Source organism: Macrobrachium nipponense, chromosome 47 (genome assembly GCF_015104395.2).
Source record: "Macrobrachium nipponense isolate FS-2020 chromosome 47, ASM1510439v2, whole genome shotgun sequence".
NCBI lineage: Eukaryota > Metazoa > Arthropoda > Malacostraca > Decapoda > Palaemonidae > Macrobrachium > Macrobrachium nipponense.
The window spans coordinates 35,104,439-35,130,383 of record NC_087222.1 but is presented as its reverse complement, the minus strand read 5'-3'; the positions used below and the strand labels follow the sequence as shown (position 1 = coordinate 35,130,383).

Sequence of the window (25,945 nt, the reverse complement as noted above, 5' to 3'; positions counted from 1 at the left end):
TCTTAAATTCAATGTTTTTTCTCTCTGTACAAAAGCAAATATTTGTTTGAAGACAATGGGGAGCGAGCAGATAGGATGAGTCTCTCTCTCTCATCTCTCGCATCTCCCTCTTCTCTCTCTCTCTCGTTCGTCTCTCTCTCTCTCTCATCCTCTCTTCTCTCTCGCCTAAGAGATGCAACTCGATCCGGTTACAACTGACTGTCTACCTTCGGGCGCAGAGAGAGAGAGAGAGAGAGAGAGAGAGAGAGAGAGAGAGAGAGAGAGAGAGAATGTGCTCTCCTCTCGACGGCTCATGGATTACAGTTTAAGAGCATTATATATTATAGGCTTCACCTTAGGGGAGGTCATCTTACAGAGAGAGAGAGAGAGAGAGAGAGAGAGAAGAGAGAGAGAGAGAGAGAGAGAGAGAGAGAGAGAGAGAGAGAAATATAAATCATTTTGACATCGTTTAAAGATCTCTGCAAAAGTCAAGGTCAACTAAGGGTCACAGGTGCGGAGCCCGGGTCATCAATCACCTCTCGAATCGTTAGGTTAAACGAGAGAGAGAGAGAGAGAGAGATTAATCAGAGTAATGTGCACTTGCCATTTCAAAAGGATATATATGACTTCAAGGCGCATTTTGATAGCTGATAACTAATCTCATCGAATAACTTTAGTCCTTATTTCCTGGAGAGATGAGAGAGAGAGAGAGAGAGAGATTAATCAGAGTAATGGTGACTAGACCATTTCAAAAGGATATATAGGACTTCATGGTGCATTTTTGTTTTGATAGCTGATAACTTAGAGAGAGAGAGAGAGAGAGAGAGACTGTACACATTACAAAACCATCAAATGTTTGGATAGTATAAATAGATGAAAAACAATCCTATTTTTTCAACAGACTAAACAGCCGAAAACCATTCATTTTTTAACAGAATAAACAAAGCAAAAACCATCTAATTTTCAACAAAATAAACAGCAGCAAAAACCCCATCTAATTTTTAACAGAATAACAGCCAGAAACCATCCAATTTTTAACAGAATGCAACAGCCCAAAACCATCCAATTTTTAACAGAATAAAAACCCCAGAAACCATCCATTTTAACAGAATAAACAGCGCAAAATACATATAAGTTTTAACAGAATAAACAGCCCAGAACCATCCAATATTTAATAGAATAAACAGCCCAGAAACCATCCAATTTTTAACAGAATAAACAGCCCAGAACCATCCAATTTTTAATAGAATAAACAGCCCAGAAACCATCCAATTTTTAACAGAATAAACAGCACAAAACCATCTAATTTTTAACAGAATAAAACAGCGCAAACCATCTAATTTTTAACAGAATAAACAGCCCAGAACCATCATATTTTTAATAGAATAAACAGCCCAGAACCATCCAATTTTTAACAGAATAAACACCCCAGAAACCATCCAATTTTTAACAGAATAAACACCCCAGAAACCATCCAATTTTTAATGTAGTAAACAGCCCAAAAACCATCCATTTTTAACAGAATAAACAGCCCAGAAACTACCCAATTTTTTACCGTTTAAACAGTCCAAAACCATCCAATTTTTAACAGAATAAACAGACAGAAACAGTCACGTCTTCAGCAGAACAAAACAGCCTAAAATAACCTGTAAAGTTTTTAAACAGAGCGTCACTGTAACGAAGACTGAACAGGAAACTGTGTGTGTGTGTCTCCTGAACAAGATAATGGCAGTCATTATTTATGCTAAGAAAATGGCAATACAATGACAGTCATTATTTTACGCTAGGAAAATATGTCATTATAATAATAATAAAAATAATAATAATAATAATAATAATAATAATAATAATAATAATAATAATAATAATAATAAATGCTTAAAAATAATAATAATGATAAAAACAATAATTCATGCTTTTATAAAAAATAAAAATACAAATATAATAACGAAATATTCGTAAACATAGATATTGCGTTTGACGTCACATCTGCTTATCATGATGAGAGAGAGAGAGAGAGAGAGAGAGAGAGAGAGAGAGAGAATATATACGTACATCCAAGTAACGGTGACTAGTCATTCCAAAAGGATATGGCACCATCAAGCATTTCGATAAGCGATAACGAATCTCGTCGAATAGTTACCCGTGCACTTGAGAGAGAGAGAGAGAGAGAGAGAGAGAGAGAGAAGAGAGAGAGAGAGAGAGAGATACGTGCATCAGGCAGCGTAACGGTGACCAGTCATTCCAAAAGGATGTGGCTTCATCAAGCATTTCGACAAGCGATAACGAATCTCTTCGAATAACTACCCGTGCACTTGAGAGAGAGAGAGAGAGAGAGAGAGAGAGAGAGAGAGAGAGAGAGAGAGAGAGAGAGAGAGAGAGCTAATTTGCCTTCAATAATACACTTTCACCAAGCTGAAGATATAGGTAGTAGATGGTTCGAGGTAACCTCGGATATATGAAGAGAGAGAGAGAGAGAGAGAGAGAGAGAGAGAGAGAGAGAGACGAGTGTTTATAACCCCAAACCCAACAGTTTGAAACCAAACGTCTTTTGACATCGCTTACCTTTCTACGGTATCTCCTGGTTGGTCCTGGGTCACGTTGAAATTCGGCGTGTGCCTGGTACTACCGCTGATGGCTGGGCACTCACACAGAGAGAGGGGAAGATGGAGGGAGAGAGAGATAGAAGAGATACAATTCTCTGGTGACAGACAGACCGAATGGGCGTCTGCTAAACCAAAATAGTCTCGGTGATGCAATGTCAGTGACGGGTCACGGCTGGCATATATTTTAATAATTATTTTAAAAATAAATACTTTATTACACATTTAAACCTAAATAAATGACTTATAAATAATTATATATTATAATAAAATTATCTTAAATCTTTATATAGCTTTATTTTCCTTTTTTATTTTACGAAAACATTCGTTCGACTTCGTTGCCGTATCTACCAGATGCTGCGCAAGGATTGCGCGCCAAATTTGAGTTCTTTCTGCCACGATGGTTTCAACATTTTGTGTTTATTTTCTTTTTTAAGGATCACTTTTCAGCGGATTCTATAAAATTTAAATGTCATATATATGCCTAAAAATCAAGTCCAGCTCGGTAACAATTTTCTTCAAGATTTTTTATAGTTAAATTGTTAATTCATTGACTGTTGGATGTGAACGGTAGATGAAATAATTAATTATATGCATACGTACATATATACATAGATACAGACATACATACATACAACAAACATTAAAGGCCTTCATTACCATTTTATTCATCTAAATGCCATTAAGTTTATATAATTCTCCTTTGGCATCTTGATAGACCTTTGTAGGCTTTAATATTATTTCCCTTCGTTAGTTGTACAGGGTGTCCATAAAGTCCTATAACCATTACAAGTAATAAATACTTGTAATGGTACTGGAACTTTATGGACACCTTGTATTATTGAAGACTTTAAGAACTTCTTCTAGGAGTCCTACTGAAGAGCTTATTTTAAGTTTTAAATGGGTTGTTTCCAAGTGCTTTAATGAAACGTCTCGATTATAGGCCTATGGATGGATGATAATCATAGCCAACCTAGTCATTCTAACCACCTGAGGATCATTTCTGCTGTAATATATTTCTCAAATTTTCCACAGCATATACCAGCATACAGCTTAGTCTTTAAAATGTTAAGCTCCAACTCTCACTGTCTCTTTCAGAAAGAGCTTTCTTAGATATCCAGTGTCAGTCAAATCTCAGGCATCTCCACCTATTTCAACCCTGTCGCAGTAGCCAAATACTCCATTACATCTCCACAAACATACACATTATGCGCAATTCCTTTTCAGCGCATTCAGAGCTTGCATCATTCCTTTTTAGATCAAATGGCTCACCGCTTTGATCTTTGAACATTCATCATGGTCAGTTTACTTAACCTACGCTGCCAATTACATACTCCTGACATTCCTAGTCCTAGTATTAGCCACACTCTTTTACATACACCTACTATAGTAGGCCTAGAAATTTTACCACACGGGAAACCAGCTTGCAAAGACAGACACATTATAGGAAACAGAATGAGTAAATGTACATGAACGGATATTATCGAAAATAAAACCGAAACCCCTGAATTTATGTATTTCTAGACAGAGTCTCTGATGTACACAATTACTTACCATCTACACTCCACTTCTGAGATACGTGCCTTAATCCCTTATACTTGCAACATTTAATCTGGCTTAAGTTTTTATATTTCACACAATGTCCCACCTCATCATAGTCTAAACAAATACCCATTGACAATCTGCAATCATTCTTCCTATGTCTTACCAAAATGCATCAGAAGCACCTTTCATTCTTTCATATATCCCCCATCAGACTTGAACTCCTCTCTCTCTCTTCATTCTGTCATCTCCAGCACATACACACTCTTGTATTCATTCTCATTATAGTCTTCCAAAGACTTAGCTGTCATATTTACCGGGCTATTTCTTAGGGGATTTCTCCATGAATTATATTCAGGGACACTTAGTTTGCATGGTCTCCTATTTCAAACCTCTGACCTTCTTCTATTTCTAACACGTCATTCCATTTCAATCTTTCACTCCTGTACCTCATTTTGTCTTTAATTATAAAAGCTTAGACACTGGAGCCTCATTTTCCTTCATGTCCTCATTTCCAAATTTATTCCTAGGCTCTCGGACATTTGTAACCACTCACTTACCCCTAATCTCGCTTCTTCAAAATCATTCCGTTTCCAATTTTCACTCCTACTTTTGTTATCCTATTCATTTAGTTACTCTCTTACACTATCATATTTCTGATACCCTGGACTCCTGAATTCATAGACTAACATGTGCAGCTCCCTGCGTTCGGTAATGGCTGAACAAGTAAGGGGCACCTGCGCTTTCACTTGAAGACTGCCTCGTGGCTATTGGCTAGCAATGCACAGGCTGGGGAACACTATGCTCACAGGCATACAGATCACCCTTGTACCTGTAATTTGTTTGTTTGTATGGTGCTTTTACGTTGCATGGAACCAGTGGTTATTCAGCAACGGGCCCAATGGCTTTTCAGGACTTCCGAACCATGTCGAGAGTGAACTTCTATCGCCAGAACTACACATCTCTCACTCCTCAATGGAATGGCCAAGAATCGAACCCGCGACCACCGAGGTGGGACGCTAATACCATACCAACCACGCCGCTGAAGCGCTTCCTGGTACCATGGAGATCTGTTGCCTGGAAACCTCCTCTCTGTCCATGTACCGTCCAGGGACCACAAGTGTACCACTTGAGGAGCGTGAAGTTTGGTTTGAATTTTGTAGTTTTGGAATTACTATGAATGACCAACGACCCCTCACTTTACAAAGATGTGGTGGATGTGTGCTCTGTGCAACTTGTGTGAAAAAAGTATATCTTAGTTTTACCAGACCACTGAGCTGATTAACAGCTCTCCTAGGGCTGGCCCGAAGGATTAGATATTTTTACGTGACTAGGAACCAATTGGTTACCTAGCAACTGGACCTACAGCTTATTGTGGGATCCGAACCACACTGTATCGAGAAATGAATTTCTATCACCAGAAATAAATTCCTCTGGTTCCGCGTTGGCAGAGCTGAGAATCGAACTTTGGACCACTGGATTGGTAGCCGAGCGCGAAATGCACTCGGCCAACAACGTGGAACTACGCAACTTGCGTGGCACACTGTAAGACAGCACCGAAGGTTCTTTGCAGCATCCCTGTGTGAGGCCATCATACCTGAATTAGCCTTTGAATCTTGCTGTTCATCTGGTCTCATAAGTCTCTCCCAGCTCAGCTGTCCGGCTTCTTTGTGTCTTGTTTTTGAGTAAATCCTTTGGTTGTGCCCTAGAGATGAATGAGTTCAAAGAACAGTTTGCAGTGTGTAGCAAATAATGTCTCAAACATCACAAGGTCGGTCAAAAAATGCAACATTATCTGTCAACAGGTTTAAGTAAACAAAACTCACATTGGTAATTTTTATTATGTCAGTATTTGGTGTCCGTTGGCACACTTTAAACAGGGGGTATTCACCTAAGAACTTCAAATACACGAGTAGATGAATTTGGCAAAAATTATGCACAGACTGTAACCTTGGAAATATTTAGTGTAACTGTAATTTAACAAACCTAACCCTTTTCAGAACCAAAACCTAAAATTTACAGGGCTAAACTATCTAATATTCCAACTTCGACACCATATTATGCATAACGCAGTTATGCAGGAGGGAACTCAGACGAAATAAATAACATTCGGTAGACTAGTTATCATACAGCTCTCTTTCAGATCGTCAATTGCATTCCTGATTGAGTTGGTCACACTGCAACTCTGACAAATTACAAAAATGAAAAGCGACATAAATTACCAAAGAGATCTGTAATTGGTATATAAACATATCTTTATAATTCATTTCTGAATGAATTTCAACAGCAGTGAAAACGGACTGCAGCTACATCAAATGGTACTTCTCTCTTTCACACTGCACTTCCAACTTTCATTCTGTGATTGGATGTCATAGACTGCCATCAAGGAACTGTATTCATAAATATTTGAAATAGTACTTTGCTAAGAATCAGCATAAACGAAAACTATCTTGAACAAAACTTTCTCTGTTTCCAACGATAAAGTCGACAGAGTATCTAGGCTTAATACAAAGAGACTTCATGAAGGTAAACATCAAGGAGGACCAGGCAATTAGGTACTGAGGACTGAATCAACATCAGGAATGTATATCAGCCTGCTAGGAAAGAAGTATTGTTTCAGGAACAAACGACTGTACAGGCAGTGTTCAGATTTTTTGTGCAAGTAAAGCACAGGTATGTTTGTGTATTTGTGCACTCTGACCAAACGAAGCTGCTCCGATATGAGAGAAGATTCCCGAATGCTTTTCTAGGATACGTAGTTAACTTACTTTACTGTAAAAGTGGTCCTCTGTTCCAAAAATATACAAAACAAAACACAAAAGGGTCTCTTCAGTATCTATGAACAACTGACATACTAAGTTGAGGTGAGTAAAACGATCGTCCTTCACGATTCTTCCAGCGCCCGTGAGAGTACCTCTTCAGTCTTAACGTACAGTACTTCACTTTATGTGACTATGTATGTGTATAGAAATCTCTCCACTATATAAATGGTATATCCTAAGCTCAACAAGATTCAATAAAATATTGTATTCTCACATAACACGGCAAATGAGGATTTGTGTGCTAACAGGCCTGGTCATCGAAGGAAGACGCATATTCAAGCAATTTTATCTCAGAGGCACCTTTTTTTAGTTATTTCATATTTACCACAAGGACAGGTCAGAGTTTGAGATTCCTCGAGTATGTACGACACGCTTGTGTTTCGACTACTGAAGGATTTGAAATTGTCAGCCTTCTTCACCTGATGTAGCACGCCAACCCTCGTGAATCTTATCGATAAAGAATGTCCTACAGCAATGCACGACTTGAAGATTGTAAATAAAAAGCTAAATGTTGCAAGAAGTACATCAAATGCCACCCACTTGGAAGCAATTCCAGCACCATCCTCCTTGCTGAACGAAAGCAGTGCGTATAAATGTCGCTGCCACTCGGAAAAAAAATTAAAATTTGCGTTTGGAAGAAAGAAAAAGAAGATTCCATGTTATCACATTGTTAACAGAGGCTATTCTACAGATTTACAATAGGATTGTCTTGTACTCGTCGTGCAGTTCTGTCTTGCAGACGAGGCTTATTTTACATATAAATGGGTTTCTGTGAAACTCAACTTAACCATAATCTTGAAGCTTTTGTCTGTATCCTTCAATGCTTGGTGTAGTACACATAATGTAAGGGACTTTTGTGAAAAAGCATTTCAACTTTTAAGAGACTATTAAGATGAAAAAAAGTGACTAAATCTTATGATTAGCTAGCAAGTTACACAATCAGTTGCCAATATTAATCTCGTAGATACCCAACATTTGCTCAACTCCTGGACGGAATACGGGTCATAGGAAAACCTAATCTGAGATAAGAACGAAAGCAGGCTTTAGAGAAACGACAGAACCTTCAAAAAAACAAGTTGAAGCAAAAGAGTTGAAGGGAGAAATCAATGAGTAGGAACTTTGACTAAAAAAAAACAAAAAAGTCCGTCCTTTGAATGCACCATGAAATCTTGATGGGGAGACCCCTTTATTTTGGCTTTTGCGAACAGCAAATCGAGAGATTAGGACCACCTCTCAAACTAATCTAAAATCACACTGTCTTTTCAACATGCACCAATATGCCATTGAAGGAAACGTCACCTGATAAATATACAATGTACATACTGTAAGTGAAAAATGACAAAAAAAATTGCTTGCCATTACAGGCAGTCCCCAGGTTACGACGGGTTCGGCTTACAACGTTCCGAGGTTAAGGCGCTTTTCAGTTATATTTATCAGAAATTATTTCCAGGGTTACAACGCCTACAACAATGATCTGGCAGAAGAAATATGACACCAAAAAGGCAAAATAATCAATATTTGAAGGTTTCGTTGATGAAAAATGCAATAAGAATGCAGTTTACATAGTTTTCAATGCACCCAAAGCATTAAAAGTAAGGTTTTCTTAGGATTTTTGATGAAGTTCCGGCTTACGACGATTTTCGGCTTACAACGCGCGTCTCCCAAGAACGGGGGGAAACCCTCCCCGTCGTAACCCGGGGAACTTGCCTTGTCACAAAGTAAACATCTTGCATGCACAACGTAAATAAAACAGAACTAAGTAGTTTGCATATAATGCAAATATATATATTAATGATACATATCAAAAGTGTTACTTAAGAAAACACATCATAAAACTCTTGAAAAAATAGATACTTTACAGACGTAAACTCAGTAATGTTTAGACTAGACCAACATTTTTGCAATGCAAATAAAAAGAATTCCTTACGCAAACAATCTTTCAACAACCGTACGCTCCTCAATCCAACTCCCTTAAAGACCCTATTAAAGCATTCACACATCTGTAGGAGCATCCATTCCGCAGATGATGGCTTTCATGAACCCTGCGGCTGCTAACGCCGCGTACGGTTGCCAGTCTTTGTTTCTGGTGCCATCGCTGAAAATACAGAAGTGTCTCCGTGAGATGCATAGAAAATAAATCACAACCATTTAATTATATATAATGAAACCTTATTTTGACCATTTTATATTGTACTATACTGGAATTGAATGGAATACAAAGTTTAGGCCAAATGCCAAGCATTGGAACCTAATCTAAAAAAAACCCCCCCATTATACAACATTTAGGCCAAAAGCCAAGCACAGGACCTATGAGATCATTCGGTGCTGAGAGGAAAACTGAGAGTAAAGGAGGTCTTTGGTTGCACTGTGGAATGCTGTTAAGAGATAATGAAAAGTAAGATGAAAGAAGGAGAATGTGCAATGTTAGTACTACTGGAGTTGAAAAAATGATACTATTAAAGAAAATTAACAGAGAAGTCAAACTTGACTGTCAGCTCCTATTCCTACACTCTCAGGAGGCCCAAAGACATAACTTTTCGATGATCATCAGAACAAAAGAAGAATAAAGATGTAGTACAGCAGTCATACAAGCAGTGGGCAAGAAGAATAAATTAATGAAATGTAAGATAAAAGGCAAGGCATGTCAGCCCTAAAATCACAATTTTAACAATTAAATTGTATTTTTCCTAACTATACAAACTGAGGTCCTTTACATTAGGACCGAGGGTTTGTATATCATGTAGGAACAAAAGGGCCTTGTCGGTAACTACTGTACCTCTGCTATACAAATAAAATTAATTTAAAGTACATATTTCATAAATAAATGGGGGTAATAAGATGCGCATGATATCACCACAACAAATACTTTGGCTTTCAGATCATTCCTAACCTAAAAACATTCAGTCTAAGAGATCTATTTGAAAAGTATCGAATGGAAATGGTAGCATAGCAAAATATTGTCTGTTATGTTTGTCACTGTATGTAGTCACTGACTTTCTTCCAATTATACTGAGAAACCACTACAGGATGGATGACTAAGAATTTAATTAAGCAAAGGAAGAAAATACTGAAGGTATATGAACTATAAAGACTGTGCAAAACAAATCACTCTTTCATGATATGAAGAGTAAAATCCTTTTCACATATCTGAGCTGATCAGGACTATAATTACTGGCCTACATGTGGTCTTTCAGTAATAAATCACAGCAAAATAAAAATGACCAAGTGTCCACCATACATAAGGTAGAACAAAACATCATACAATAACTTTTTAATCATACTTACTGGTAATCACAGATGCCTCTAATTAAAATGTAGTGATCTTTTCGATTTCCGTAAACAGACTCTACAACGGCATCGAATTCTTGGTCGTACGCATTGACAGTCAGCTGCGATGCGAAGTCTTGTCTAATCTGGTCGTTCCCAACTACGCAGCGGCCCGAGGCAATGGCTCCCAAGTGAATGCGAGGATTGTTGGGGATCCTGTGAAAACAGAGGGGAAAAATATATAAATCTAAATTAGGATGTTGCATTAGTTATATTAAATGTAATAACTAGCAACTTATTTTTTGTATAACATTGTAATAATTCCCGTTCAAGTATGATCTTGCAAGCAGTTCAGAGGAACAAATACAATTGTAGACACAGCCATAATACTTAATAATATTAATACTAATGATAATAAAAAAACTAAAGCATGCTGCCATTAGTACTGTAATGAACAGATACTTAAACATTTTTTTAGTTAAATGCATCAACAGTGATGTTATGATTGACTTTCTGTTTCATCAAAATATCAAGTAGGTCTTTCCCACCGCTCAATGATGAAATCATTGTCAATGCAGATTGCTCAATAAGTTGAAAAAATGCATATTCAACACTTTGCTGAAAAAAGAACGCTATGTATGAATGTCTGTGTATAAAAAACCAAAAGAAAATTTGACAATAGGAAATCTAAAGAAATTCTCTAAGAGCTCATACATCACATAACAGTAATCACATAAATAAAGATGAAAAGAAAAGTTTTTCCTCATGAGTTGGGACACAAAATAGTCACAGAAATATTTCTTATAAAATACCAAAGGTCACCAACCTAAAACCCATTTCAACAACAGGCATAGATATTCATCATCATCATCTTTTTGGCTTTCTCCTTTACAGATAAATATACCTGATGCATTTTTATCAATTCTTGTGCACTTGTGCATGTTCTGCATGCATTACCAGCTGGTTCTAGTCATCACCTGTTCCCTCTTAGCAAATATGTCTGCTGCTCTACAAACTGCTTCTAACTACATGTTCAAATTACAGGCAGTCCCCGGATTACGACAGGTTCGGCTTACGACGTTCCGAGATTCAAGGCGCTTTTCAATTATATTCATCAGAATTATTTCCAGGGTTATGACGCCTACAACGCTCATCTGGCACAAGAAATATGACACCAAAAATGCAAAATAATCAATATTTGAAGGTTTTTGGGATGAAAACTGCAATAAGAATGCAGTTTACCTAGTTTTGAATGCACCCAAAGCATTAAAAAAGTAAGGTTTTCTTAGAATTTTTTACGATGTTCCGGCTTACAACGATTTTCGGCTTATGACGGCTCTCAAGAACAGAACTCCCGTCGTAACCTGGGGACTGCTTGTACCTTAGAAATGTCATGATGCTTCAACTAGAACTAACCTGGACATGTTCAGCTCCTCAGGCGCTACTGGGTGGGATACTTCAATAACGTCTGACCCTCTATACTCATGTACAGCTTGTCGGTGTCCTCGTTTGGACGAGAGAAGTCCATTTCCTGCTCTGCTAACTTTGCGCTGCCTTCTGTCATGTACTGAAGCCAAGGAGTTGGGCCTTCTTTCTCCTCACCCTGCAAGGGACAGTAAATGAAAAACCTAAAACCTTCCTATGATTACCAAAATATCTTAATAAACTCGTAAAGAACCCTATTCACACGGAACAAGCCCACATGGGCTACTGACTTGCAATTCAAGCTTCCAAAGGATATTGTATTTTACCAATGGCAGGAAATCAAATAACATTTCATCCACAACTACTTGGTCCTTTAATTTTTCAGCAATATTCTGAAGGCTCAGAATCTGGATGGACCCCAGGATTTTGTTTCAAACTCGTAGGCTCCATTTTCGAGGACCTTAGCCCCATCACAGTACATATATATAAACCTGAAAGATAAGGAAATATTTCAATTGGATTATTGTACAGTAGGGGTCATCTTTGTAGTTTTATCCAGTTGACTGTTGAACCTAATCAACAAATCGCAGAATATTACCTCTGTCCTTCTGGTGGACTCGCAACAACTACATCACCTAATCGAACGTGCTTGTTGTAATCTGTGTTAGTGAGGTACACCGCCTGCTGTACCAACCAAGAATACGTATTCAACCTTCTCGGAATGTACCTGAAAAGAGAAAATTTTATTCTTTTACAGAAAAACACTAGTTTTAATAACAGTTTCTTTTATTAATGCCATTGCTTGTCCACTATACGTATTTGCAATTTATCACAAGCTTTTGACAAGCCTGGTAAAACACATATTAGTTAGGTGCTGGTTTATTTATATGAAACAAATAGTATTACTAAAAACATCTGTGTCATTTTAACAAGAATAACAAAATACTGCACCTGAAAATATTTTAGCTATCTGAGGGAAATTTTTCTGTAGAAATACACTGCATAGAGTGAAATTCTTTACAAGAAAGCTCAATAAATTCTTTTCAATCAAACTGCATATTCTTTAAAGATTGAGATGTCCCTCTGAAAGCTAGAGTATAAACAAACAAATTTTCTGTTTCAGTCCATAATTGAAATGAATTATAGAGAACCACATTCTCTCATTCTATTGACTATATGTGCAATTTAAAAACCACGAATAAATGCATATTTATAATATAAAAAAAAGTCTCCGAAACCTAATAATCTAGTCGTTGTGTTTCCGCGCTATGGAGGCCGAGCGATCGTGTCCCACGGTCGGCAGCTTCGTGCAGACGACTCTGTGAGCGCCGATGTTCCCTAACGTGTAGATGTTGCTCTCACCTGCAATTACAAATATAGTATAGTCTCCTCTTGTGATGGATTGCAACAGGTATATTGTGATCCTATCTATATAGCACATAATCTAACAAAAGGGGACAATGCTATATAGAAATTCAAGTAAAAGAATGGTATTAATAAAGAAATAAATCTTTTGCTTTCTAAACTAATCCTTTCCCAATACTACTAATGGCTTCACAGCTACCTGCTCTTTTCTGGCACCTTTGCCGATGCAACTACCCCACGCTATAATGAGGCCTTCCCATGTCGAGTGTAAACCCATCTCTCTTACCAGATGCTCTGCATCTTTACAAACCTACGTTTTCTTGGCAACAAACTGGCAAAAATTATAAGCAATGGCTCCTCCCTAAAACTCCTATACTCCTTTTTTTTATGTTGAGTCATCAGTGACCAGATTTTAAAACTTGCGAGACAAAGTTACCTCTCGTGTTTCAATTCGAATTTAGTCGTTTTCCTTTCCGTCAAGTTACAAGAGGGTTGATATCTTGAATGGGGGAATGTAATGCTACATGAAAAATAATTTCTTTTAGATACAGTATTCATGAAGTGAATTCTGGATATCTCCAGAGAAAAGTGTCCAAGAACTACGATGCATTCAAGTCACATTGCAAATGGTCAAGTAATTATTATACGTATACTCTTGACTCTGACAATTAGCAATACGGGGTTATGAAAATCAGATCAAATAAAAAGGACATTAAAAACTATTCATATTTCTTAAATATCTGTCCTGACAGAACTATTCGACTTGTAGACAACAAGGAGCAGAGAAAAACTTAGGTGAGGGCAATGTCCTTTTTATTCCTGGTAAATTGGGATATGTACATGAAGATCAGTGGGTATAATGCCATGTTGCATGAAGAACTGTACACTATTGTCATTGTTATTTTCATTATTCATAACAGGCATACATTCCTCAGGGACAGACCAAGAATACAGGGACTTGCGTTGCAACTTTTTCCACACTCTGTGGAAGTTTGTAAGTTGGGAAAGGGAGGACAAGAACGGAAGGAAAATCCCCAGAGGAAATGATATAAAATAATGAGGGTTTTCGTATATTAATAATGACAACTAAAAATGTACATACAGGAAATAATAACTGGCACAGGGCCAACAAAATGGGGCCTCCAGGATAACCTAAGTCATAGACAGTTGTGTAAATATCATCCAATCAATTTGGACAATATCAGGAGTGACACCAATAGTTAAAACAAAAGCTGAACTAGAATACGTAGTGCACTTAGAATTATTATAAACTAATTCTTATATATAATGAATTACCCTGATCCATTCTCTTTCTTTAGCCTGTATCTAACCATAGTAACATTGTATTACAAATTTACAGATGAGCTATAAAAACATTGTACTTTAAATATCCTGCAAAATTACTGGTATTAAGTGCTTTAATGAGACCTATGAAGGATTTGTTTTATGGTCAAAAGGAAGATCGGAGTCTGGGGCAGTTGAATAAGTTGTACAGCAGGTGCATAAGGACCAACAGATCAACATGCAATCATTTTTAAACTATAGCAATAATCATTAGCGGATGACGGAACTGGATCGGAAGAAGATCACTTGTTCTTTTCTTAATTCTGACTCAGTTATGTAACCCTAGAATTTGATCTGAATAGACTTACAGTATTAAAAAACAAAAAATAAATACAAGCAGTCCCAGGGTTACGACGGTCTCAGCTAACAACGTTCCGAGGTTACGACGCTTTTCAATTATATTCATCAGACATTATTTCCAGGGTTACGACGCCTTCCCATGTTCCAGGGTTACGATGCCTACAACGCTCATCTGGCAGATGAAATATGACACCAAAATGCAAAATAATCAATATTTGAAGGTTTTTTGATGAAAAATGCCATAAGAATGCAGTTTACATAGTTTTCAATGCACCCAAACGCATTAAAAGTAAGGTTTTTCTTAGGATTTTTGACGATGTTCCGGCTTACGACGATTTTTTGGCTTACGACGCGTCTCAAGAACGGAAACCCAACCCCCGTCATAACCCGGGGACTGCCTGTACATAAATCTGTAATCAATGTAACCTAGAACTTTAAGACCTAAAAGAATGTATAAATTGATCTTGATGGGTAGAGGTAATTGCAGTTGCTGGCTGAACATATATATATTTTCCAACAGTCACAAAAGCATTTGTCAATATTTCTTGAGAACTATTGGTGTAAATGTGAGTAAGTAATTAGTGTGACAGGATACTGTACTGTGCTGTGAGTGTAAATTCAATCAATATTATATTCATAATATGTTACATCTGTTAGTTTTTCTGTACTGTGCATACAACAGTGGGGTGTTACTTGTGCACATGTGAAGTGTAGTACACTTTGTTATCAACTTGTGTTACAGTGGAAATGAAAAGTGAGAATGAAGAGTGATACCAAAGCATACTAAGCGAGAGAACAGTTGATCGTGACTGCTTGAGGGCAGAAGATGCTCTGAACATGTATCTACATATGCATACACATGTAACAGCATCTCAAAATGAGTGACAAAGTCTCGCTCACGACACTACGACTTTCCTACGCGAAAAAGGTGCAAGCTGACAAAACAAGGCGCTGCGGCACATGCCCTTAGCAAACTGCTACTGTATCATGCAAAAGGGGGAACGTTCATGCTTGATTTTAGTACAAACAACAAAGAAAAAACTCTACTGAACCTGAAGACTTTTATAAAATGAAAAGCAACCACCTGATATGACATGGTGACTACCATGCTAGAGCATGTTCAGGTAATCATGCATGCTACCGTACGTACCACCTGCAAAGAAAGCGGTCGGAGAACAGAGTCGATTAGAAGGAAAATAAAAAAACTCACGTACCGTGATCATTATTGGATCCACAGGGAATAGTTTAAAGCTTTTAAAATAAGCAACACACAGTCACTTGAGTGTTCATGAAGTCATCAGACTGACTTAGGCTTCAAAATTACTTTCGCTAAAAAAAGTTACTAGTATTGGAATGCATGGAGACACAACGCTAAGATGCAATGCTGACTTGACTTGCGAGGGCTCTCGAGCCTTCGGACGATTATATCTCGTGAAGCGTTTATTGTAAGATCTTATGTTACTGAAATCAGCTGACATTAGCATTTTAACTGTTGTTCTTTCATTAACATCTACATGCATCTTCTACTTTTATCAGTAAAACCCAACGACAAAACTACAAGGTTTTGCATCCTCTCAATTCTAATGGTAAAAAAGTAGCAAAAAGTATAACGTACTGCAAAAAGAAATAAAAGTAGTATCAAACACCAAACAGTAATGAGAGTTACTAGAACTTTACCGGAAATAAAGTTTCTACATATTATAATGCATCATGATGATTCTCAGTCTTGTATGAACAGTAAATACATCTAAACAGGGTCGTGTCATGAAATGATAAGATTTTCATCACATTAAGATTAGATAAACATTCAAGACACATTGTAGTATTGTAAAGACACACAATAAAACCGACTTACCAACTGTAGTGTATCGAACGAACGTCTCCTGGTTCTCAATCATCGTGTCAACGGCTAACTTCTCCGAGGTAAATGTGCTGTGATGATGGCAATGGTTGGTTGCTTGTGGACGTGATGGTTGGCATCTGTCGCACGACCTAGAATATTTTGATATTTAAGACTTCTGGCTGTGTTACAGTTTGTTGTATAGCATTTTGCTTTCAGCGCTTCTACATAAAGCGCTTTCATGTATGTTGGCTCCAAATGAATGAACCTATACAACCATGCCAATTACTACTCAGAAGAATCTGGAACCAGTGAAATACCCCATTACTTCCTGTTACATTCCTCCTCAGATACGGAACATAAAAAACAAGTGAAGTCAAGTTTTGTATCGTCCTACCTTCAAGTCGGTTTCGTTTTGCACGACACGAGTGAAGCACCCTGGAGCCATGGCTTTGATGAGACCCTTATCAGTAAGATTTGAAATGAAGAGTTCCACATCTTCATTTGAGGCAGATGATCTCCTGAGGAAAAACATGACCAAGGTTCAATTAAAACAAGCTATTATAATGTACTATTGATCTTACTAGCTACTGTATTCTACTGAAGCCAACTGGATTGTTAGGAATTTTGGACTTTTAACATTATCTCACTGGGGAGCACCAGTTACAAAAATCGTATCTTAAAGCAATGCATAAATACTGTAATGTAAAAAATACAAACCTTTTAGTTTAGGCTAGCGCTTTGAATTAGATTTACAAAGTGTATATATAATGAAAAAACTTGATCCAGCTCTTTCAGAGGATGAGAGCTCACCCTTCAAATGTTCTCTTCAGGGTAAAAAGCTCCACTCTTGAAGTGGTACATCTGAAGCCTATGAAAACAGACTGGGCAGGGATTTAACGAAAAGGAGTGGCTCTTAGTGTATTTAATTTTGCAATCCTGATCACCTTAAGGAGAGACACCACCTATTACAAGCTTTCCACTTCCTCTCTTCCATTTTTTACACATTACTGCGACCTCTTTATTTGACTCTGGGTCTTATACTTATAGCAGCTCTACAAAGGATCCCTCTCAGCACTCCTTTGTAGCTTTCTCCATTACATTGACATATACACAATAAGAGAACTTGTGATGGTCTTTTGACAGACAACAAACATCATTTCAAATTCTTCTAATATGCTTGCTACTGTCCTGACTAGATCTTGTGTCATGGTACACTAACATTGGTAGCTCACAGCCCTACTGGTACCCTCAGCTTTTGTAAAGCAAGTCTAGTTTATTGTCTTCGGACTATGCCAGTGCCTTCTAGAGGCTGACATACATGTATATCATCCCTTTACAACTATCAAACTGTAGTGCATCCCATATTTTGTTACATACCCGGTATAAAACCTTAGAAAGCTCTTAAATATAGTTTTGCTATAGCATTTGCTATTCAAGTAAACTGCCTGGAAACAAGAGTAAAAAAGTAATTTGAAGATAACCATTCTAAGGCTGGAACACCCAACTTACTTTGCCATGTCATTCACAGTTATGGGGTTGGGATATGACGACTCGATCATCTCAAGGACCTTCTCCTCTGTGAGTTCTGGCTTCTGATCTTCCACTGTGGGAGACAAAGCTGAATTAGGATCTCATGCAAGCTGGCTTTTTAAACACCAAATCAACCAGGTTAACTTAAATTTATAAAACACAAACAGAATGAAAAAAAAAATTGCAATGAAGAATGAAATTGAGTCACATTGAAACTTTATCAATTGCAAACATTTTTAAAGATTTCATTTCATATACGTATACAAATACTTGCATTACAGATGCCTTACATCACCAGTACTGGTGGGTTTAACCAATCACAGATTATAGCTTTTGACCTCATTAGAGGCACAACCAGAAATAGAAGTCATCCAAAAGGACCACCCCTCTCTCATCCACTGATACTTCATGTAGTTTCAATAGACCACTAACATCACATCTTTCTGAGTGGGGCTCACCCAAGAATTTATTCTTGAAGGTCAAGTAAAAATTGGAATACAATAAAGCTCAGAAAATTAAAGATAAATCTGGAAAAGACTAAAAGATATGGATAATGAGTGGATGGCAGAAAGTAATTTCTTTCTTTCTTGAAATCTTTAGCTGTAAACCCTTAGAGACAGAGTCAACAGACTACATATAAACCCAACTCCAAACGTAAATCAGACTGCAAAAAGCGACATGCAGGAAAAGGTGATAATCACATGAGAGGGAGTGAGTAGAAAACAAAATTGATATAGTACTTAAATTCAGGAGACATCAGCACATAGCAGGGATGGATTTGCTCCTTGCTTACAAATTTGGAGATCAGAAGACTTCACAAGTACACTAAGCAAACTATTCCATGAACAGACCATTGCACAGTTGGCTAATAGTCCAACAACTGAAAGGCTGGACTGCTGTTAATCAGGACACTAGCAGAAGCATGTACTAAACTATGAAAGATTGCCCGAGGTACAATACAGAGCAGGAAAAGGTGGACGGAGCCTACCGTGGAAGATTCGACATATCAGAGTGGGCCTCCTAGAGAACTAGTGGGCTACATTTGCTGCCCTAAGTGAGTCAACTGAGAGGAACTGAAGTCTTCTGCTTATGGGAAATAATCCACTTTTCCTTTCTCTTTCTTTGTACAAATGTTCTTTGTTCTGCAGTATGTCCCTCAAATCTTTAGATTGTATGTAGTACAAGTTTTGTTCTTCCTACAGATATTGGAACAGTAGCGAGATCTTTCTTTGCAATAAAGATACTAGTGTGACTGAAGGTCAGAACCATATAGAAATATATGCATGGTCAAGAGTTAACAACCACATGGAGACAATTAGCAAAGAACTTACATGAGAATATTCTAAGAGCCCAAATACATGTCTCTTGTTACAAAATGAAGTCCCAGGAACAGAGTAACCAGTAGAAATTTAAGTGAAAATTGTGATCAAAACATGGGCAATCAAAAGTCAAATCACCACCAAAGTTTGAAAAATAAAGAGTACATTCTGTGCTTAAATAATTCCAATACCGATGTCCAACACTGTCAACACAAAAGAAACTACAGCAATGGTCTTACTGTCAAAACCAACAAAGATGCAGGTCTGCTCCAGTCACTAGTGACATCAGTGACAAGCAACAAAATGTTACAGGTCTGACCTTCTAAGAAATGGATATTTTCATAGGAATGCTTCATTCTTAACATCAAAACATATTACCTAAACAGCAGCAAGTCTTTTCAAATTTGTGCCAAACTACATTAGTATATTAAAAATAAAACTTGCATAACGTACATGTTTAGCACCACCAAAACCAGTCAAAAATAGCCCAAATAGGCAAATTTTTAGTGAATAATGGGTACATACAATCCATACAAAAATCCACAAAAAACTATGTAATGATGCTTACTTTTTGTTGTAAAGGTAGGTTAAAAACATCACAGTGAAATATCTTGGCTCATACAGTCACCATAAAATGGGACAACTGGAGAAAAGCCAAGTCAAAGAAGTTGGATAGCTAAGTGAGAACAGACCAGCAGAATGGATGAAACACTAAAAGGCAGAAAGCAAAAGGAGAGACCCACTGTGAGGAAAAGCTCCATCTTTTAACCAAATCTTCTTCAGGTGTTCTCTGCACTTGCTGACATAAAATCTAACTGGATTTACAAATGCAAGATATTAAGTACTAGCTAAGAGTTCCAAACTGAACTCCTACAGAACTTTTTAAAGAATATCTGTTGTTTTTCACATTCAACTGTTGCAAATTCATTGCAATACCTCCTTCCTTTCTACTCTTAAGGACTTTGTCACCCAATTCTTTCAAAAAGCATCACATTACTAAATAGTCATTCTGGGGAACCTTTTGGGGAAGATTGTCCTGTGGAATAATTAATGCACAGCTCCATTACCTGGTCTAAAAATGTGAGGCACAAGAGACATTCCAACGAGAAAATACTGAAATGCTCCAACTACAAAACAGTGAGTGTTCACTTTCCAACTGTCAACTATGACTAAGTATGGTTAGATTATTTCAAATAAACCACGACACACAAGGCAAACACCTACAGTATATACGCAAACAATAATGCTGTTTAGTGCAATCTCCACCATATGATTAATTACAAACAGCAGCAAACAGACAGTGAGTATGTTTAGTTGGTCTAGGGGGGTACTAACCCCTGGCTAACTCAAGAAGATCAGTGCACATAATTCCTACACACGGCCTTGGGAAGTCAGTTTCTGTTGAAGCACAAGACGAATGGGGAGACTGATCCTCTGGTTCCTGAGTTTAAGCGATTTCTAAAATCTTCAATATGCTATTGATATCCAAATACTGTAATAAATTTCAAATTTATATTTCATCAGTAAACTGCACATAAAGAATAGTACTACTATACACACAATTGTAGCAGCATTTAAAAAACTTTGAGATTTCTTATACATGAAAGAAATTAATGTACATAACTCAAATATTCAAAAGGTGAAACTTGATTGCTAAAATGATAGTTTTTCAAAAAAGTGGAACTCACGATTCTAATCAGTCTATAATCTTGGAGATTAAAACTTTGACAAGGTGGAACATTTGTCGTCACTCAAATCTAATGCTTAAGCAGAACACAGTGAATACAGGACTTTGTTAGAGGGAGACCAAACTCATCTACCACATAGCCACCTCTGTCTGGTTCGCTGCGGCCCACCGTGTACAAGACGCCCCCCGGCCTTGCTGCGGACACGGTACCAAGAGAAATCCAGGGTGAATATTCGTACCTAAACTTATTTACTGTAGAATAACTTGTCACTTTTCTAGGCTCTACAGGTTACCCAAAGTTATCTATACCTGACTTATGGAGGATAACAGGAATAGGAAAGGTGAAAGTTGGAATCTCAGATGAAAGAAGGGTGAAGGAACCTGTGTCAGCTGGGTATAAACAGTATAAGATAAGATAGGTAGCAAGTGCCTAAGGCTAGTCTGTACAGTACATACAATATTAAGACTAGCATCTTCTGAGAGCTAACAATTACAATACGTACTTCTATAATCTGGTCGTAACTATTGCAATAACACAAAGCTGAAATAACATAAAGCATTGTGCTGATGCTAAGAGCTACCTTCTATTCATTTATATACAGACACATACAGCTGTAAGAGGATGGTTCAGTCTTTATTTTTTACTTTCTCATAGAAAGGTGATGCTAAAGTTAGGCACCATAATGATTAGACATCATGTCTTGACTGCTATAAGGATCACTCAGAAACTGGACCAATCACAGAGATAAAAATAGATATTCGATGAAGTCCAGTGACTCCCTACGCAACATCTTGAGTACTTATGCACAAATATTAGATAATCTCATAAGAAAAGGACTTTGGACTTACTCGGTCTTGTCGGTGGCTTGTCAGATTCCTCGAGTTGCTTCAACTCGATCTCAATCTTGCTAATGCTCTGATACTTGTGTTGCATCATCTTCATGATCTTCTTTATGAAACCGACGTAATCTGAAATATGGTGGAAAGAATACTTAGCCAATATTGGTGTTCACACAGACCTCATCAGCCATAAGATCATTTCACTGGCCCATGAGTAAGCAGTGGCTCTCCTAAAGAAACCCTAAATCCCTATTTATTATATTCATACTCATTGACTTTTCCAATCAATACTAACTAATCATAGTCCTGTAAGCCTCAGTAATGTTAAATAATAAAGCACAATACAGTTATGCTTCCGCATTATCTGTATCTGTGAACAGATACTAGCTTTAACAAATAAAAGAGCACCATTTGCATCTATCAAATAATTACTGGGTGGGGAACTGAATTTGGTATACTATCTGTACTAGCAAGTAACGACATCTAAAAAGAAATCTTGGCCATGTCACTTTCATTTGGGACAGTGGGAGAGGCCACACTTATACACCAAGTGACAAGCAGAGGAATTTGTTATCACAGTGTTTGCTCTGAGGGATGGGGGTCAAGTGACCAGAATGAATGTCCAAGTTTTATTCACTGTCTTCAAGATTTTCTGGTTATTTCCACTGGCCTTCCTCCTTTCACTTCTAGTGCTTTTCCCACAAGAAGTGAAGGTATCGCAGAAGGAAGGAGACCAGCAGGAAGGCGCAGAAAACTGAAAGTAATGAAATGTCAAAGACATTACATGAGGGACCTCCTCAGCAATGTACTATATGTAATTACATGTAAAAAATGATCCATTTTTACATGAACGCAACTGTTTTGCTTGCAGAGGAACATATGTTTTTAACAAAAAAAAGAAGATTTAAAAGGTATTATAATAATAGAAGACATACTTCTCAAGCTCAAACTAATCAGTCTGTTCTGAACCAACTACTGTATGAGGCATCAATTTGAAACGTATGCATGGGGTCAGCTGAATGCAGTTGTGGTTATTTGTAAGATGTTGGGTATGACAAAAAATCTGTTGGCTTTAAATGACTATGGAATGCTGAACAATGTTTAAACTTCAATAAATCACACAAGGAACGTAACTGCGGATACGACATCCACTAGGGATTGGGGGCCGTCCAATGTATTTCGCCGTGTTTAGTACTGGCCCCTGGGGGGTAATTACAGTCGTCAAAATAAATATTACTTTAAAAATTCTTGTTCAGTAGGTAAACTGCATAGAAAAACCGCAACTGCCATAGTCTAGGCCTCTGCAGATAAGTACCTAAGATCTACCAAAGGCCAGACTTACAACTGATCCTCCCCTACAAGAAAAGGGGGAAGTCTAAAAAAGGCAGCTGTATTTCTCTTATTTCCTTCTGCATTGTTCCTCCTTTCCCTCGGAATAATAACAGTAACAATCAAAACAGTAAAGTCAACTCACTCGAGGAAACTCTAAGGGTGCCACCAGCTCCTTGAAGAACTCCTGAGCGCTCTTCATGCGCTCCTTGTCGGCGACCGTGTCCCGGAACCAGAAACGGAGCTGTCTGCTCTCCTGCGTGTGTTTCTGCGTCTGGGCGTTGATCAAGAACACTTTGAATTCCAGTTGCAGCTGCGCGGGCGTGTCTTCGATGCCATCTGGAATTAGAAAGGCAAAACACTCAAGTTTTTCTGTAAACGCAGGAAATCAACATCACTTTGCGAGGCATGAACACATGGTTGTATGTCAGACGTACAAAGAATGTTATGAAAAATTATTACAAAATCAAAACGTTAGACTATAATCCCTTGAGGTCAAACTATCAAACGTCACCTGAGAGTAGTATACCCTAGCCTGGAGAGAGATGGCCAGCTACAGGATGTGATACGAGTGGGTTCTCAACTTTAAACTGCTTATCCAATAATGTCTTTTGATTAGCAAGACTTCGGGCATTGGTAAGAGCATCAGAAAACTGTTGAGATATTAAGGGCCCCCAAAATTCTTAGAGAAATGCTAAACTCTAGGGTACTGAAAGATACATGTTGCCTCATTCATCCTACTTTTTTTAAAAAGACATAAAACTGTTGTTCATTAAAAAAAACCCTAAAATCTGGTTTAATATAAAACTCATTCAATCACTATTACTGACTCACATTCACAAGATGTTTGTATTTTATCCCATACTACTGTATTACGCAAAATAAAGGCCTTGTCATTTCTCGTACATGAAGACACTAACCACTCCACAATGGATATGAATCTCTACCGTTAAGTCAGAGTGTAATGGTTTGTGGTAACCCCACTTTGACCTAACAAGTGAGGGTGTACCAAACCCTGGCAAGGTTGGAGTTTCTTCATTGGGTTTCCCGTTAGGATTCAAGGGTTTACAGGAGAGAGTGTCTCTGTGAGAGGATACTGAGAGGTCTGAAATGGAACAGAGTACAGTGGTCCCCCCGTATTCGCGGGGGGAGGGGATGCGTACCAGACTCCCACGTGAATAGTTAGAACCCGCGAATATTTGGAACCCCTATAAAAAATGCTAAAAACAGCCTATTTTGTTAGTTAAAACTCAAGAAAAACCACTAAAAACTTTTCATACTTTGGTTTTTTTTAATGGTTTTATCACAAAAAGTGCATTTTATGATGAAATTCATCAAAAAAACAGGAATTTGTGGATATATACCATAGAAAAATAACGCGAATGCGCGAATTTTCCGCGAATAATGCGGGGGAAACGTTCCCGAGAGAAATCCAGATATGTGTGAGTCCGCGAATCTGGAGAACGCGAATACGGGGGGTCCACTGTATAGAATGAAGGCGGCTAGGGGCCTAAGGAAGCGACTATACAAAGTACCTTAAGCAATGCCTACAGGGCCACCACATGAGGGGAAGTCATAAATATGGGGGAGAAGAGGCCTACCAGGCCTATGATTGGGATGGTATGGGCATGCGTTGAGGATGGATGACGAGGAAGGGAGGGAGTGGGCGGAGAGGGCTGGGAGGAACCTGGATAGAGGAAGAAGATTGAGAGGGAGACATTAGATGGCGAGTAAAGTGAAGGAAGATATGGAGAGAAGAGGTTTGGTGGAGGATGATGCTTTGATAGAAGGCAGTGGAGAAGAGGCGCATCAGGCCTACAATGGCTTGAATATTATTATATCTCAGTCTTTATCTCTTCTCTCTGAATCATTTCTGGCATCGGCCAAAAATGGGCATCAAGTCGACCGTCCAGAAACATCCGTAACACAAAGTTTCATCCGAGAAGTTTTCTCTCGGAAGGCGAAAACTGACAAAACGGTCAGCCCAGACTTACTAGAAGTGACGTCCTTGTTGACGATGATTCCAGAGTGCTGGCCCCCGCCCACATGGACGTTGCCGTCCTGGGACGCCATCTTCCGTCGGTCTATCATTATCGTCGTGGAGTTTGCCGTCTTTCCCTTCGGCGTCATCACAATCCGCTCTGTGGAAATGAATATAATCATTACTACAATAAGTGAATAAACACGAAAGCTCAGCACATATAAAGTGATATATATAATATATATGTATGTATATATATACATATATATATATATATATATATATATTATATATATATATATATATATATATATATATATATATATATATATATATATATAACTGAATCACGAAAGTTTGGAACGTGATAAATCCATAAATAAAGGTATAAGCCACGAAGGAAAAAATAAACAACAGAGTTCCTGCAAGATCTTTCGACTCGACGTCCTTTACTCAGCAGAGTTTGTCTGCTGAGTAAAGGACGTTTGAGTCGAAAGATCTTGCAGAAACTCCGTTGTTTATTTTTCTTCGTGGTTATACCCATTTATAATTATATATGGGGGGGTATTATTTATTAAATTTCTTATAATAAATATTATATCTATATATATAATAGAATTTTTAATTTTTAATGCACATGTGGTAATGTGTTTTTCTCAAGAAAAATATATTTCTGACTGACCATGGGACTGAACCTCAGTCTTTCGGGTGAGTCCAGGGCATTAGCAATTCGGGCACGAAGGTCATAAAAGAGTTGGAACCTGAGTAA

At 37.8% G+C, this 25,945-nt stretch overlaps 2 protein-coding genes, 1 long non-coding RNA gene and 1 pseudogene across 3 annotated transcripts in view; 1 reads left to right on the top strand and 3 right to left on the bottom strand.

The window, feature by feature from the left end:
* LOC135204889 (5-aminolevulinate synthase, erythroid-specific, mitochondrial-like) overlaps nt 1-2,678 on the bottom strand; it is a 56,305-nt gene extending 53,627 nt beyond the window's left edge. The window contains exon 1 of the mRNA XM_064235131.1: nt 2,545-2,678. The gene's annotated coding sequence lies outside the window, so the exon portion shown is untranslated. The remainder of the gene's footprint in view (nt 1-2,544) is intronic.
* LOC135204891 (lipid scramblase CLPTM1L-like) overlaps nt 1-25,945 on the top strand; it is a 163,626-nt gene that overhangs the window by 98,614 nt on the left and 39,067 nt on the right. The gene's annotated exons all lie outside the window — the stretch shown is intronic.
* LOC135204887 (uncharacterized) lies at nt 11,665-12,355 on the bottom strand. The gene is made up of 3 exons (XR_010312356.1): nt 12,237-12,355; nt 12,004-12,129; nt 11,665-11,816 (listed from the first exon to the last, which is right to left on the bottom strand). It is a non-coding gene; the product is annotated as an uncharacterized LOC135204887 (long non-coding RNA).
* LOC135204645 (uncharacterized) lies at nt 12,824-22,227 on the bottom strand (annotated as a pseudogene).